Source organism: Melozone crissalis, unplaced genomic scaffold, assembly GCF_028551555.1.
Source record: "Melozone crissalis strain CALT ecotype California unplaced genomic scaffold, PUWL_Pcris_2 ptg000008l_1, whole genome shotgun sequence".
Lineage (NCBI taxonomy): Eukaryota > Metazoa > Chordata > Aves > Passeriformes > Passerellidae > Melozone > Melozone crissalis.
In genome coordinates, this window is record NW_026535786.1 from 12,086,966 (window position 1) to 12,102,773 (window position 15,808).

At 41.0% G+C, this 15,808-nt stretch overlaps 1 pseudogene; it reads left to right on the plus strand.

The window, feature by feature from the left end:
- The window catches only part of LOC128933225 (T cell receptor beta chain MC.7.G5-like), a 41,730-nt pseudogene extending 26,337 nt beyond the window's left edge, over positions 1 to 15,393 (plus strand).
- The last annotated feature ends 415 nt before the right edge of the window (positions 15,394 to 15,808 follow it).

The window sequence follows — 15,808 nt, forward strand, 5'->3', positions numbered from 1 at the left end:
TTGTTTGTTTGTTTTTTGTTTGTTTGTTTTTTTTTAAATTCTATTTTAGTAAGTTACCCATTCCTGAAAAGCATGTTACAGTCCTAGCTCAGACCTTTTTCATAAGCACTGCAAACCACATTTTCAGCTCTGGTAATACAACAGAGGAAGGATCCTTTTTACTTCTCACCTCCACAGCGCTTTTAGTTTTGAGCGGCAAAGGCAATTTTTAGGCCTTGTGATAACAAACTTATCAGTCACCTTGAACATACAGCAATTTAATGAAATGGCTCTTGAGTGCTCACAGCTGTGCAATTTCCAAGTGGCAGTAGCAAACCACAGAGCTCTCTAGGTTTATTGCCATTGTGAATTCTTTGATTACAGTTCCCTCTTCCAGCTCTAAGGGACATTTTTCTCCCATGCAGTACTTCTTTGGCCAGCCTGAATTGCATCTGCACAAAAAGCCACTATTCTAAGTTTCTCATGAAACAGCTACTCTCCTTGTCTAATTGCTTGTCCTCAGATTTGTTCAGATCATTAACCAGATTCCTCCTTCAAATGTCTTATCTTTTCAGTGCACAGATAGGCCCTTAAAAAGAAAAATGGAGAAAAAGAGAAAAAAGAGAGAAAGAACCCCAGAAGTATCCCAATTGTTTGCAAGATGCAATATCAGGATTACTGAAGGTCATTGAAATTAAATGTATTTTATAAAAGTACTAGGGAGAAAAGAAGCCGTTGCAATAATAATTTTGAATCTTATATGTTCAGAAAAGAATGGAGAATGGCATAGGTTCTATATATAGAATTGTATAGAATAGAACAGAATGTATTCTATATATAGAATAGGATATCTAGGATTTATCTGGCAGGCTAGAAACAGAGTGTTCATGAGGTTTTTCTTTAACTATGGTTTTTGTTGTGAGAAAAAATGGCTGGTGGAGATGTCTTGATTTCTGTAAAAGTGAATTACAGCTCCCAGGAACATTAACCAGCAGGGAATGTGCATGCCTGTTTGGAAAACTGAAGAAACTAAGATAAGATTAAACACAATTTTTGTGCCTTTGCTATCTTGATCTATCATCCTGCTTCTGACTAACAAGATCTGAGCTGTGAAATGCTGTGCTCCAGATATTAAGAACAACTCTTCAGAATGAAACAGAACAGGTGTACTTCTGCTGGAAATCCTTCTGCAAAGATGGTCCAAGTTATAGCCACTGATATAAATGGGTCCAAAAAATCATTTACGAATCCACTGATCCTTGGTTTCTGTCTGGCCTCCAACACCCAGACCCTCTCAATCATGGAATGACAGCTCAGCATTCAGCCAGCAATATCCTGGTCTGCGAGAAATTCCACATTTGTGTCAGCAGCTCAGAACACTGACTTGTGGAAAAGCTAAAGCAGACCTTGGAGCCACATGAAGATTTAGCTTTGCTTTTACTGGCTCACCAAAGAAAGCATCCCAGCTGGACAGTCCCTTCTCTCTTTCCTGCCCAAACCTGACAGACAAATCAGGGCAGAGGGAGGGGCATGGGTCTCTCTTAACTCTTGTCTAACAGTGAGCAGGAGCACACTGTCCTGGGAGAACTGGAGGGCCATGCTGGCTGTTGTGCTTGCTCTTTTACCTGGTGAGAGACAACAGATCCATCTGCAGCAGGGCTCTCATCCAGGCCATGCAGGGCTACTGTAAGGTAGAGGACCCCTTTGGTCATCATCTGTACTCCTACTCCTCACTCTCTTTTGTTATTTCCTATTAATGCAGGTGTAGGGATTGGTGCCTACATTGCTCAGTGGCCTGAAAAAATCATTCTGAGACCTGGAGGCTCTCTGACCATCTCCTGCTATCAGAATTACAGTAACCTTGCCTATATGTTCTGGTACCAGCAGCCTCCAAGAAATGGTTTGAAGTTAATAGTCAGCAGTAGTACATGGAGTCATAACTCTTATGAGGATGGTTACTCTGAGGCCAAGTTTGAAGTAACCAGACAGAATACTGATTACTCTCTGATGACAATCAAGAATGTGACGGCCCAGGATGAAGCCACGTATTTCTGTGCTGCGAATGATCGCACGGTGTAGCGACAGGGTTGAACACCAAGATAAAATCCCCACCTTCTCTGAGTGAGAGATGGAGTCTTTGAAAAATGTGAGACAGTTAGGAGAGGGGAAGAGGAAGAGCAGAAAGAAGACTTCATAGAGGTTGGGGCAATAGACCCAGAATGTTTTGAATTGGAGAGCAACAGAGCAGTGCAGCACCCTCTGTCTTCGAAGCTGAATTATTAATGAGATCCCTCCTTCCACCATCATACCTTTTCAGTGCACAGATATGGCCTGAAGAAGAGCTGTTTCCTAACTTTATGGGGTTCTGGTCAAAAGCATTGGATATTTATGAAAAGCATCCTAGTTGTCTCTAAAACAAGTCTGTAAAGCTCAGGGAGTCTCTGTAGACTGGCCTGCTTCTTTGCAGCTGCTTCTTCTGTAAAATCCACAGAATGGAGGACAGGTATGAATGATGCAGTCTCTAGTTTCCTGTAAAATTCTCCCAGCAAAATAATATAATTGTTAGAAAATATAATATTTGCTATTATAGCAAATTCCCTATATGTTTATTCCTTACACATTGTTGTTTTTCCTTGTCTGAAGTCTTAGGCAGCACAGCCTCCAAAGCTCAAAAAGCCTCCTATGAAAGACTTGGAAATAAAATTCAAGGATCTCCCTCCCCTTTGTTTTGTCACTCACATTAATTTGAATTCATGGCCTTCAAGTGCTTTCCTTTTGACAGGTTACAAAGAAACGTTAAGGTGCAACAAGACTGGTCTCTGCTGGCATGTCTTGGAAATTGCCTTTTGAACATGACCTGAGGAGCTGCTAGCACCACATATTCCTTCAAAACTAATAGAGAGGTGACTTCCTTCTTTTTAAATGAAAGACACCTCATGGAAGAGAGTCTGTAAGTGACAGTAAGTACGCTAATGGAGCTCTAGACTGGAGATGCAGACAGAATAGTCTTAAATGAAGTTTAGTCCAATGGATTAAGTCCCTGAATAAATAGTGTTAAGGTCACAGATATACTAAGACCAAGGCAGGAAAATAATGTTCTACTATTGGTTGTATTATTTAGGCAGTGACAGCAAAAAAAAAAAATCCCATATGTATTTTTTGGAAGAATTCAATATATACAAACAAAAGTTCTGTATAAACAGACATAATTGGTAATTAAGTACTCTGTTCACTGTTGTAGAAGAGAGAACAACCCAGACACATGCCAAGATGACCAGCCCGATACCTCATGTTCTGTAGTCCTCTCTCTTGGTCCCACATGTTGCATCGTAGTCTATGTTTCTCATTCCCTTCTCTAGAACACTAACACCTCTTCCTAGCTAAACAGGCTGTATCAGAATTTGTGCCTTCTTCTCTGATATCTGAAAATAATAGAAAAAATATTTTGTGATTTTTCTGGTAGAATGACCTTACTTTGAGGGATTTTCTCCTGTGCTTTACAGTGTCTTTTTCATATCCAGACAGACTCAAAGGAAGCCATTAAAGAGCAATATGAAAAACAGGTTTACTACAGATACTTGGTCAGGTTGCTAACTGTGTGTTGAAACTTTGTGAGACAAGACCATGTCACTGACATATAAGGGAGGGAGGTAAATATTACCTCTCCCCATCAGTTCCGATCCCTTCAGACAGTCTGCAAAATGAAAGCTTGCTTTTACTCCTAGATGAAGCCTTTTCATAGGCAGAGGCACAAGCCCTGGGAGAATGCTCTCAAGCAACACCAAGCTACAGAGACAAACACCAGCCCATAGTAAGCAAATGACTCTCATTGCAAACCAAAAATTGCAAACTGTGAGCTGGAGGTTTGCTTGTCATCCTGGGGGCAGAAGAGAGAAAGAGTAGAAAAGAAAGCAGCATGAACATGGCCATGACACTACCAAGTGAAAAATTACTGCATTTAAAGCCAACCAATGAAAGAATAAAAAAGTGTTTCCATTTTATGTATAAGAAAAACATCTTGAGATTTTAAATTGAGCAATAATGGATACACTGAGAGGTGATTGGACTATCACATAGAAGCAACAATGGCAAAGGAAGGATGTGGTCTGTGGTTGTGTCGTCCTTTAGCCCCAGCCAGGATCAAGCCCCACACAGCTGCTTGCTCACTCCCCACCAGCAGGACTGGAGAGAGAATCGGAAAAGCACAAGTGAAACACTCGTGGCTTGAGATAAAGACATTTTAAGAGGTAAAGCCAAACTGTGCACATGAGCAAATGACAACAAGGAATTCATTCCCCTCTTGCCATGGACGGGCAGGTGTTCAGCCATTCCCAGGAAGGCAGGCCCCCTCACACATAACGGTGCTTGGGAAGACAAACACCATCTCTCCAAATATCTTTCTCTTCCTTCTTCTTCCCCCTACTTGCCTCTTTCCCATACTGAACGTGACACCATGAGTTATGGAATATTCCTTGGATCATTTGGGATCAGCTCTCCCTGCTGTCCCTCCTCCCAGGTTCCCATGTACCACCAGCCTCCTTGCCAGCATGGGGGTATGAGAAGCAGAAAAGTCCTTGAATGCCATGTTAGCACTGCTCAGCAATAACAAAAACATTTCTCTCTTGCCAACAGTATTTGCAGAACAAGCCCAAAGCACAACCTCACTGTAGCCACTGTGAGGGAAATTAACTCTACAGCAGTCCAAACCAGCATAAGTAATCATGGCAATCATTCCTAGTTAACAAAAACAGGGGGTGGAGTCATGGGTGGGATTGTTTTTGTAGGAGACTATATCATTGTGGGGACAGGGGGATCCACGATGATACATTCCCCAGGAGGCCTTTACAAAAACCCAAGGGTGCATGAGCCTTGTGGCAGAGCGTGTGAAGGCAGCTGCACAGAATCCTGCAGCACAGCAGGCATGCTCTGCCTTGGTTTCTCTTAACAGACCTTCTGTGCTGGGACTTACTTTCATCATCTGAGAACTGAGCCTGCCCTCCGTGGCATGCAGCTAGGAAATTCTGAGATATCGAAATTCATTTTCACCAATCCAAAATGTGACAGCAGATTCACCTGAAGCCTATCAACCTTGCAAAGCTGGAATTATTATTTTTTTCCAGATTAACCAATGTTTGCAATGGATGACAAAATGGTTCATTCTTAAAGTGATACAAGTATTACGGAAAGAATTCTGACATATAGCAGGTATCTCTCAGAGGCACTACATAAAATGTGTTGGGCTTTTTTCTCTGAAATAATCCTCCAATATCTGCTGACTGCCTCATGCCTATGAGAGCAAAGGTTGCCTGTAATTCCTATCCCCACTGTCTCACTGCAGTTCTTCCTAATGGCTATGAAGGTTTTGTGTGGGACCAGTCAACAGATTCTTCTGGGCCCTCCTTGTGTGGATTATTTTAACCTATCAGAAAACTGAAGGGGATCTTGAAAGACTATCCAAGACAGCTGGCCAGCCATGGAAGGGGAAACAAAGGGATTTGTTTTAGTTCCCTGCCAAAGCTGAACCACATGCATTTGACTGTGAAAACCACAAAGCACATATGATTTGATTATTAACTTCACAAGTTACAGAAAAGAAGGCATCACAATGCTTGGAATACAAGACTGACAGTGAGGAAGTTCTAGGTGTAGAAATGTTCTGTTCCTAGATAGTGACAACCTTTGGGTGTGTCTGCTTGTTTTTGAGATGTGCCAAATGAGAATGGCAGATAAAATCAGTGATGTAACATGGAGATTGGAGAAAGGTTGCAAAAACAACTTGGGGTGAAATGTAGACAAAGTATCAAACAAATCTGGGAAATGCTTTTATGAATTCTACACACCATACAACTAATTCCAAGCTGGTTTTCTGCCATATCCCAGAGATTGATGCTTGGGATTCCAAATACCAAAAATTATCTCTTGGGTTTTGCTTATAGTAAGGCAGCTGCAGTGCATCTCTTCTCTTAGCTTATGATACATCACTTTGTCACTGTGTACACCTCTGGGTTCTCTTTCGGCAGCGGCACAAAACTTACAGTAATAGGTAAGGAATTTTTGTTTCCTCTTTTAATTCACTTCCAATGCCATGTCTTCTGTTTAGAAAATTTCATTATTATGCTCCCTATCATTATTAAACTGGTGTGTGTTAGTAACCTTGTGTACTTGAGAGAATAGAATACGTTGGGTCCTCTACATAGGGACACACCTTTTCATTTTGGAGAACGGAATGAATGTGTTTTCAGTAAAGAAAAAGTTAAAAGCTGTCCCTAGAAAGAATGAGGATAAGGAATGGGACAAATAAGGTGTGCATGACATTAAAAAAAGTTGTCCTAATGAATCAACACGTACAAAAAATTCCCCAAAAGTATAGCTACTCTCTATAATGCTGGTTCTGCTGGGGCTAGAGATGATTAAGGACAAGTGAGTGAAAAGCTGTCTATCTCTCTGGAAGGAACTGACTTACAGTTACACTTTGAAGGGGCCTAGGAAATTAAATCAAGCTGATACAAGCTTAAATTACCTTGGATCTTCCCAGGGTGAATTAAAGAATGTGTTGTCTCAGATAACCAGAAAAAACACATGTGCTAGCATTTTTGATTGATAAAACAGAAAGCAAAAATAAATGCTTAACTTTATAATAAGCAATCCTAAAATCTCACTGCAGATTTTTAAGTCCTTGTTGTTATGGAAAGTAGCCCTGCACTGCACAACCAGTTTCTTTCCACTATACAGGCTTATACGCCAGGATGGTGATAAAAACATCATTAAGGACAATGGTCTTACTATTTCAGAATACATGATAAACAGCCACTGAAAACCACAGAAGAAGAATATATGATTCATTTCAAGGGGAAGGAGCTCTCAGAGAATGTTTCTTTCTGAGCCACATTTATGGATTTGGATTGTCCAAATCTGGGGAAAAGACGGCTGATGCTCAGATGCTGAGAAATTATGGAAGAATTGATTCCTCAGATATTTGTGCCACGTTGTGCCACTACAGAATAAATTGATTACAAACGGTGAAATTCAGTCTCCATAGGAAAAAATGATCAGCACATTTTTTGAAATTCAAAGTTTATCTGAGATGCCTGAGCTGGTAAAAATGAATATGCTGACCCCTCATTGACCATAGCATTTATGCAGCAAATGTGAATAATCATCACCAGGGGAGGACAAAGAATAAAAGCAGAGACTTCCTTTCAAGGAAAGCCTTCCAGAGAAAGGGAAAGGGAAATGGAAAGGGAAAGGGGGCATGTTTAGGAACCTCTATGAATGGCAGAGTGGACCAAGACACTGTGCTATATATTAGAAATTATTTTGTATGTTATAAAAAGGCATTTATCTTATAAATGAACAATACTCAAAAAGTTGAACAAAATTTAAAGGAAATGTGGTTATTTAGCTGAGAAAAAGAAATTACTTAGTCTGCATATGGGAAATATTTTCTAATATTCTAATATGACCCATAGATAAATAGATAAATGTTCTCTAAAGACATGGTGGAACCTCCAACAACAGATTCACCTATGCCTAAAGCAAAAGGGCTCTGGACAGGATATATCTGATGTTGACCTCAGCTGTTTAGACACACAGATTTTGGTGGTGTTCCCTTACAGACCTGTTTTTTTTAGAAGACCTGAGTACTTTGTGTTTCTTCTTTTGCTGGTACCACATGAGGGGAGGGTTAGTCCACAGGCTTGGTTCAGAGGTCTGGGAGTAGAGGAGAGGTTTTTCTGCAGCTGCAAAATGGTGTGAATAATGAGCAATTGTTCTTTGGCAGTGGGACAAAACTTACGGTCATAGGTAAGTAAGAAGGCAGATCTCTTTGATCTATGTGATACTGGTTAGGGGACAAGAACATTCTTAATTAAAAGTTAAATATTGATAATTTTTCATGCAGCCATGAGAAAAGGAGTAATGCTTTATACCTTCCTTATTAAAATGAGATGTGCTACAATGAAACTGTAGAATTTGAAAGCAAAGATTATGAGATCTCTGTGTCTGCAGCGTTTATCTTTCATATCAGGGAAATTCATGAAGGGAGAAGGGGATAAACAATTTTGTTTCCTCTTATTCTCCCAGGAAATATTATAGAGGTTGGGAATGAAAACAACCAGTATAGAAGTCTAAACTGATCAGACTGATCAGACTAGACTGACTGACAGGGCTGCTGATCAGACACTACTTCCAGTTTTGACTTTTAGCAGTCTACTTTTTCCATTTCTAACCTGCTCCTTCTCTTACTCTTACTGGTAGTATTATTATTCTTTCTGTCTCCCTTTTTACCTGTTTTTTTTTTTTTTTTTTTGTAGTGGGGCAATGTTATTTTGTAGGTTTTATACTTTTCTTTTGTGCCCTCCTATCTGTTTCCATCTCTTCACTCATTAGCCTTTAGGGCTATGACCTGAAGAATTGGTCAGAGATACTTCTAGGATAGGAAAAAAAATCATAACACTAAGTGGTGACAGGGTGAAGTAGGAGCGATCAAGCTCTCTTCATACCCACGAAATGGAAAGCAGAGCAGTGCTAAACCCTCTAGGGTGTCACCTCTATTTAATATCAGGTCATCTAAAGTCTGTACAAGCTCATACAGAAGCAGCCTGGGGATCTTTGCAGAGCAAGCTCTGGTGGTCACAATTAAGGCATCATTTGAATGCAAACACCAGGGCTTAGGGGACAAGATCTCTGCAAGATATTAATTTCTGCTCATTCTGCTACCTCTCTCCCTCTGCAAAGGGGAGAGTGATCAGGAAGAACGTCCACAATTCACCGTGCCTTCATACAAAAAAATCAACCCAGAGTAATAATTTTCTCTTTGGCTCCATTGTTTTGCCTACATTCCTTTTTCCTGCAGCACTCACAGACCTCATGGGTTTCTCATGCTAGATGGGTCACAAAGGCATTTTGATTTAGTATATGGAAACCCCTCCTGTCTTTTAGGGTCACTGCATGGCTTCTGAGTAACTTCTCATGTCTGCCTTGAACATCCTTCTGACTGAACTCTGTTCTCATTTATCATACAAGTAGGTATTAAACACTTTAGGACAGGGAAACACATTTAATTTGCAAGTCTATGGAATCTTGCGTCATTCTGGGAAGGTGTGTAGCCAAGGATCAGAGCTTCTCATACCTACAATAACCAAAAAATTAAATGACATAAAATTGTGTTTAAGGCTCTTAAAAATGGATTGGTTAAGACCCAAGGCAAAACCCATCCCTGGCAGATACATGTTACCTGCCTCAATTGTTTTTCACTTCAGACAGTGAGAAGGATCAACTCCTTCCTTGATTCTTTCCTTCCTTCCTTCCAGCTCATCTCATAGATGGGGGGCCAAGTAGGGTATCCCATGCCAGTACAATTCTGAACACTGCAATGACCACCATGTCTTAACTCCCTCTCCAGGAATGCAACCCAGTTTGCTGAAGATGTTTGGGCCTTAAAACAGACTTTCTTAACTTTTAAGACAATACTACAAATATAGGCCTTACTTACAGCAAAAGTGGGGACATTTCTGCCCATCTGTTTGCTCAGTTTCTTTGTGGATTTGTATTCTTCTGGCAAGAGACCATACAAGAATTTCATGTGCTTGTGCATTTCTGTGGCCAGACCCTTGAAAATTCTGTGTGATGAGCAAAAAGAAATCCTTCCACTGTCCTGGTGTGTCATATCCAGTAGACATGAATTGTCCAATAGACAGCAGTTAAAAGGCCAGGTATTTCAGGAGTAACATGGCACAAACTCCGGACCATTTCCAGGGGGTTCTGACTGAACAGAGGGATGGAGGCTCTGGACCATGTTGCTTTGTGTTTCAGGCAAGAATGAGGAAATCATACCTCCAGCCGTGGCCATCTTTTCCCCATCAAAGCAGGAGATCCAGCAGAAGAACAAGGCCACGCTGGTGTGCCTGGCCTCTGGTTTCTACCCTGACCACCTGACTCTGGTCTGGAGGGTGAATGGTGTGAAAAGGACCGAAGGGGTGGGGACAGACGAGTCCTCCACACAGAATGGGAGCACCTACTCGCTGACCAGCCGACTGAGGATGCCAGCCTGGGAGTGGTTCAACCCTCTGAATCGCTTTGAGTGTGTTGCCAATTTTTTTCAGAATGGAACAACAGCCTCAATAAACAAATTTATCCATGGTGATGCTGGTGAGTAAAAAAACATCTCTTACCATGCTGTATCAGATAGAAATCACAAATCAAAAGAGCAAGTGTTATGATATGAGCCACATCTATAGGTCGCTTCCATACAAGGTGTTCTTCTGGCACAATTACAGACCTAAAGATCTAGGTATTAGCATATGTCTCTTCCCATTCCTGGGCCTTTGTCCCTGGGTTACCATTCTACATCTAGAGTTTCTTCAGGCTTTCCACTGAGAAATCTCTGTAGTACAGTAAATTGCACAGTACCATAAAACACCTACTTTTAGTAGGAAGAATGAGGCAGTGTTTGATAAACTGAAACTTCTAAAATCTGTATTCTGTTTGCTCTGAAGAGAAACGTGACTTTCAGCTCCTTTTTGTCTTTCAGGTTGTGCACTCACAGAAGGTACGTGTGGCTTCTCACGTAAAGGGAATTTTGCCTCTTCTCTCAGGCAATTATCAGTGTGTCTTTTAATGCCAGTTTTACTGACATTATGTACAACGTGTGGGAGATATCTGCTGTATGAATAGCTTCTACTTTCTCCTGTAAGTGATTTGCATGTGATATTAAAAAAAAACAAAAACAAAAGAAAAAGGAAGAAAAGTTTTTTGGAGGGCTGTTTATGCATGTTGTATGTAACTCAGCTTTGGGGTTTAGGTCTCCCCTATGATTCCATTTTGAAAATTGAAGGAGTCATGGTGCCTTCCTGTAGACTGTAATTTACTCTTTGTCATCGCCTCCAGTCCTTGAAACTGACTTCCATTAGGAATATTCTTGCTCAGCCAGGAAAGAAATGATCCATACTTACCCAAGTGATTCTGACATCAAGATTCAGGATGTAATATTCTGACTCTTTCTCAGTATCAAACTCAGAACAATTCCCATGACGAGTCACATTCTGCTCCACACTGCTGTCATGTATGGAGAATATCCATACTACAAATTACATTTCTTTCCACTTTATGTACAAATTTGCACACTCTTGTTTTTCAAGAACTTCCTGAATGCTTCAGGAATCTTAAGGATGAACCAAGACAGATCTTGTATCTCAATTCTGTGGCAACCCCTTAAGAGTGAAAAATCTTCAAGAATAAAACCTCTAGAAGGCATGTTATTCTGGGCTTTTAAATCTTCCTGATACATCAGCAGCACTCATAATGCCTCTGACAATAATGAGACAAAATAAAACATTGGTATCTTTTGATTCAGACTCCTTTGCGTTCCTAACTGGGATCTCAGATGAGCAGCCCAGTTCCTCAGTAGGTGTGGAACTCAGTACTATCCCAGCATAAAGCCAATCTCTGTCTTTCCTAGACTTGCTTTCTCTTTTGGTTCTTTGAGTCACTGTGTTCTGTCCCTTCCCAGGTTCTCTGGTGCCAACAGAGCCACTCATTTGCCTCTAGTTCCTTTATGTTGCTTAGCTAAAAATTTCAAGGGTTCTCATTTGATGAAAGCTCCTTTAGAGCCAGCATCTTGTAATGGTGATGATGAAAATGGAATACACAAATACAAATGGTGTTTGACTTGCAGAATCGTACTTGCGGTATGGAAATTCCCTGAAGCTCACTTACCTCATCCTCTGTGGCAAAGCCTTGGTCTATGCAGTTTTGGTGAGTGGTCTGGTGTGGACAGCCAAGGTAAGTCAGAGTAGCCCAGGAAGGCTGGGCTTTTACTCACTAGTCAAGGATCAGTGGATGCAGGCTAAACCTGTTCTCAGAGGTGTGGCTCTTCTGCAGGTGCTCTGCCAGGCTTTGTGCAGTTCAGCCTGAAAAATCACAATTGATGGGTTTTCTCTTTCTGTTTTCCCAGAACTCAAATAAACTCAATGCTAGCTAATCTAGCAGAGGAATTCCTTCTCAAAATCCTCTTTAAATTCATGAAAAAGATGAGAATTAAGGACAAGTTGCCCAGAAAGTAAATGAGGGAAAGATCAGATATATCATGCCGTTGTGTAACCATTGTAAAGGGGCTTACAGCTCCAGAGAAAATAACAGGCAGATTTTTGAAGTGATGCAGGGCATAAAATGTGGTCAAATATTTACAAAGATTTATAAAGAACAGTAGAATCAGTCTGAACGAATTGGTTAAATTAAACAAACTACCAGGAAATATTTTTTATTAGTAAGTTTTTCCTACGGCAGAAACATCCATGCAGTGAGAGCAGCAGAAGTCTCTGCACTTGACCCTTTAAAAGCAGAATAGGAAGATTTATTTGAAACACGACCTGGTAGAGTTGAGGGCAAGGAGGCCAATCATCTCAGTTATACTTTTTTTGTTCCTTTTGCAAGGATATACTGGAGGGGGTAGATTTGTCCATTTCTGGATCATAATCCTTAGAATCACAGAATGGTTTGTGCTAGAAAGAACATTTAGAGATTATCTGCTTCCCTCCCCACTCTGAAATGGGCAGGGATATCCTTCATCCTCAAAGCCCCATGCAACCAGGCCTCAAACACTTCCAGGGGTGGGACGTCCACAGCTTCTCTGGGAAACCTGTTCCACTGTCTCAGCACCCTCAGCAGAACAAATGTCTTCTTTTAATCTGAAGCTACCCTGTATCAGTTTAAATCCAGGCCTCTTCATCCCGTCACTGCAGGCCTTGGCAAAACATCTCTGTTTTTCATAAAAGTCCCCCACTGCTGTATCTGGGAAGGCCCCAGTCAGGCCTGTCCAGAGGCTTTTCTTCTCCAGTCTCCAGAGGGGTTGTTCTCTCAGCCTGTCTCCATACCCTGAGCCCCTGTGACTGGCTTTTGTGGGCCTCCTCGGGACCTGCTCTGTCATAGCCATGAGTTCCCTGTGCTGGGGCCTCCAGAGCTGGACACAGAACTGCAGGTGGGATTGGTGGGGGCTCACATGGGCCCACTCTCTGAGTCTGCCCAGGACCCCGTGGTCGGCATCCCTTCCCTCAAACACACCAAGGGCCACACAGCTCCCTGTCAGCCGTGAACATGCTGAGGGTGCACTTGCTCCCCGTGTCAATGAGACACTGATGAAAGTTGAAAAAATGCTTTTGGCGCCTGTACAGACCCCTGAGGGAAACTGTGACTGACTGCCACTTGAACACTCAGCCATGGATGGTAACTCTTTGGGCAAGGTCATGCAGCTAATGTCTCTATTTGTTTCCGTTGGTTGATGTATGTTGTTATCTTCTCTGCTGTTTTACAGTTCTTCTAATTTTATCCCATTTTGTTTTCAATTAGACTGGTGTCAAGTTATCTAGAGAATAAATGAAGAGCCCTTGTCATCACATCAGCAGGAACATGACAAGTTTGCTACCTTTCCATAGCAAAATATCTAATCTTCTACGAACTTCTGAATATAATTTTTTTGTAATTGTCTGTTACCATCCTGTTCTTCACTATTTTGTAATCACTGCTGAGATTTCCCTGTGCGTCCATATCATAATGTATCATATTTTCTTGTAACATATCTTTAAAAGTAGCACCTTCTTGATGCTCAGAGGCTGGGAACACATCTCTTTGATTTAGGAATAAAGATTTTGCTTCTTTTCCCTTGAAAAGCCTGAGTTGTTGCTTTTAAATTTGGTCTTCTGTAGTAATAGTGTCCTGCCACACAACTTTCAATGATGAATAGTGCCATAAGCAACTCTCATTAAAGATCATTCACTGGCAATCCCTGTAGAAATAACTTATCTGTTAGGGGAACAGCAGAGACTCATCCACTACTCACACTGTGTACCAACAAGTGGAGCAGGGCTGTGGGCTTTGGAGGCTTGCCCTCCCCAGGGGCTGCTTTGGAGCCAGAAGAGCTGCATAATTCAAAGGTGCTAGAGAAGGAAACAGCACTCCAGCCAGATGAGAAGTGAGATTCTCTTGGGAGAGGTATGGGAGCTGCTTTTTCTCTCTCTTGGTTCTTTTGTGAGATTAGCTTGGTGAAGACACCAGACTCACTGTGGCAGTGAAGAAAAATTTGGTGAAGAGATGAAAATTCACCTGACACTTAATGTGTTTGTTTCAAAGGGATCTGCTGACAGACTTGAGAGGAATCTGTCATAACTCTTTTCATATCATTAAAGAAAAAAGCTGCATCTTACTGCCAGAGGGCAGATGGGTATAATGCTGTAAATTGCAGTTGTTTTGCCTGCTCTGTGTTTGACACTCCTTTAATCTCCTCAAAACACTTCAGAAGAGGAGAAAATATCCTACTGAACCAAGAGATTTATTTGGTGTTCTGTTTATATGGAGAACAGAAATAACTTAAGTAGTCTCATGGCTGCTTCAAACAAAACAGAGAACTGTTTCCTGAAAAAAACTTTTCACAAAAGTGCTTCAAGGGGTCTTACATTCACAAGATGTGAACTACCTGGTCTAGGGAAAGGTGTCCCCTTTGGAGAAGAAAGAAAAGGAACAGTTCTCAGCAAGTTGGAATCGCAAGAAGGTTGTAAAAAGGGGCACATTTCAGGGGATACAACAAAGATAAGCAAACAGAGACATCTTTTGATTCTGATGATGGGTTCTTTTCCCAAGATACCCCATTATTCATGCCCTATGAAGTTAGATTAGATTGGAGCACAGCAGAATGGAGTATCAAAAAATAATTCCAGCTCAGCCTGAAACACATTAAGATGAATATAATTTATTAGGACATTTGGTGAAAATGACTGCATTTATCAGGGCTGTCAGAAGAATCCCCAGATCAATCTTGTCCTCACACACACAGACTTTCAGAATGGTCATGGCAGAACTTGCTCAAAGTGAACACAGGACAAACTTGGGCATAGGAATTTTTGGAGCACATGAGCTATGGTGTAAAGGAGGGACATAACTAAGAGATTCTGTGTAAGAAAAGAATTTGCCAAATGACAGAGACTTCCCTTTAGACTCTGGAATAAGAAGAATGTTCCCACACTGAATTCATATCTGTCAGTCGCTGGAAATGGAGACCAAGGTCAGCAATCCAATCCTGTTCTTTTCCAAGCTTGCTACAAGCCATGAAATTCTCATTCCCACACACTTCTGCTATTATACAGGTGATTGTGCAGAGAGAGCACTTTAAAAGAGAGACACGTACATATCTGGGCTCATATAATATCACCTTTTTCTTTTCTTTCTACTGAATTGAAGTATGTTTCAAGGAAAGCTTTTGTCCATCAAGCTCTTTTTCAAGAGTGTTTTCTACAGAGGATATTTGTGATGGGGTTGATGCTTAGGTCCAAGGAGAGAAGCAGAATTCTGCTCTGCACCCATTTGTTATCACTCCTTCTAGCCACACAGGAGACCACTTTGGAGAAAGTGATGTCTTCAGGGTGATATTTATGTAAGTCCACTTCTCTACAATTACACTGTGTCTCTTACAATTTTCAAGAGAACCAGCTAGTGATAATGAAAGTGAGAATTTTAGGCAAAAAGTAGGAGAGAATGCCAGGTGCACTGGGCAATAGATTTAGCATGATAAACTTGTGTAGACTGTTTAAAGAAAGGAGTAAAAGAAAATTAGGAAGAGTAAGAAAATAAATACTAAGAAAATCAAACCACGGATGAAAATAAATAAACATTAAACTCAGAATCAGGGCAAATGAGTACAATTGAGAGATAGTCAAAAGAATCCAACCTGTAGTGGACGAGAAGCAAAGGGAACCAGAATGTGTTTCTGTAAAACTGTGTTTGTTGTGACCTTTTCTGTACTTCATAGATTAAAAATCCAAGGGATTAGTAAGTGTGGAGA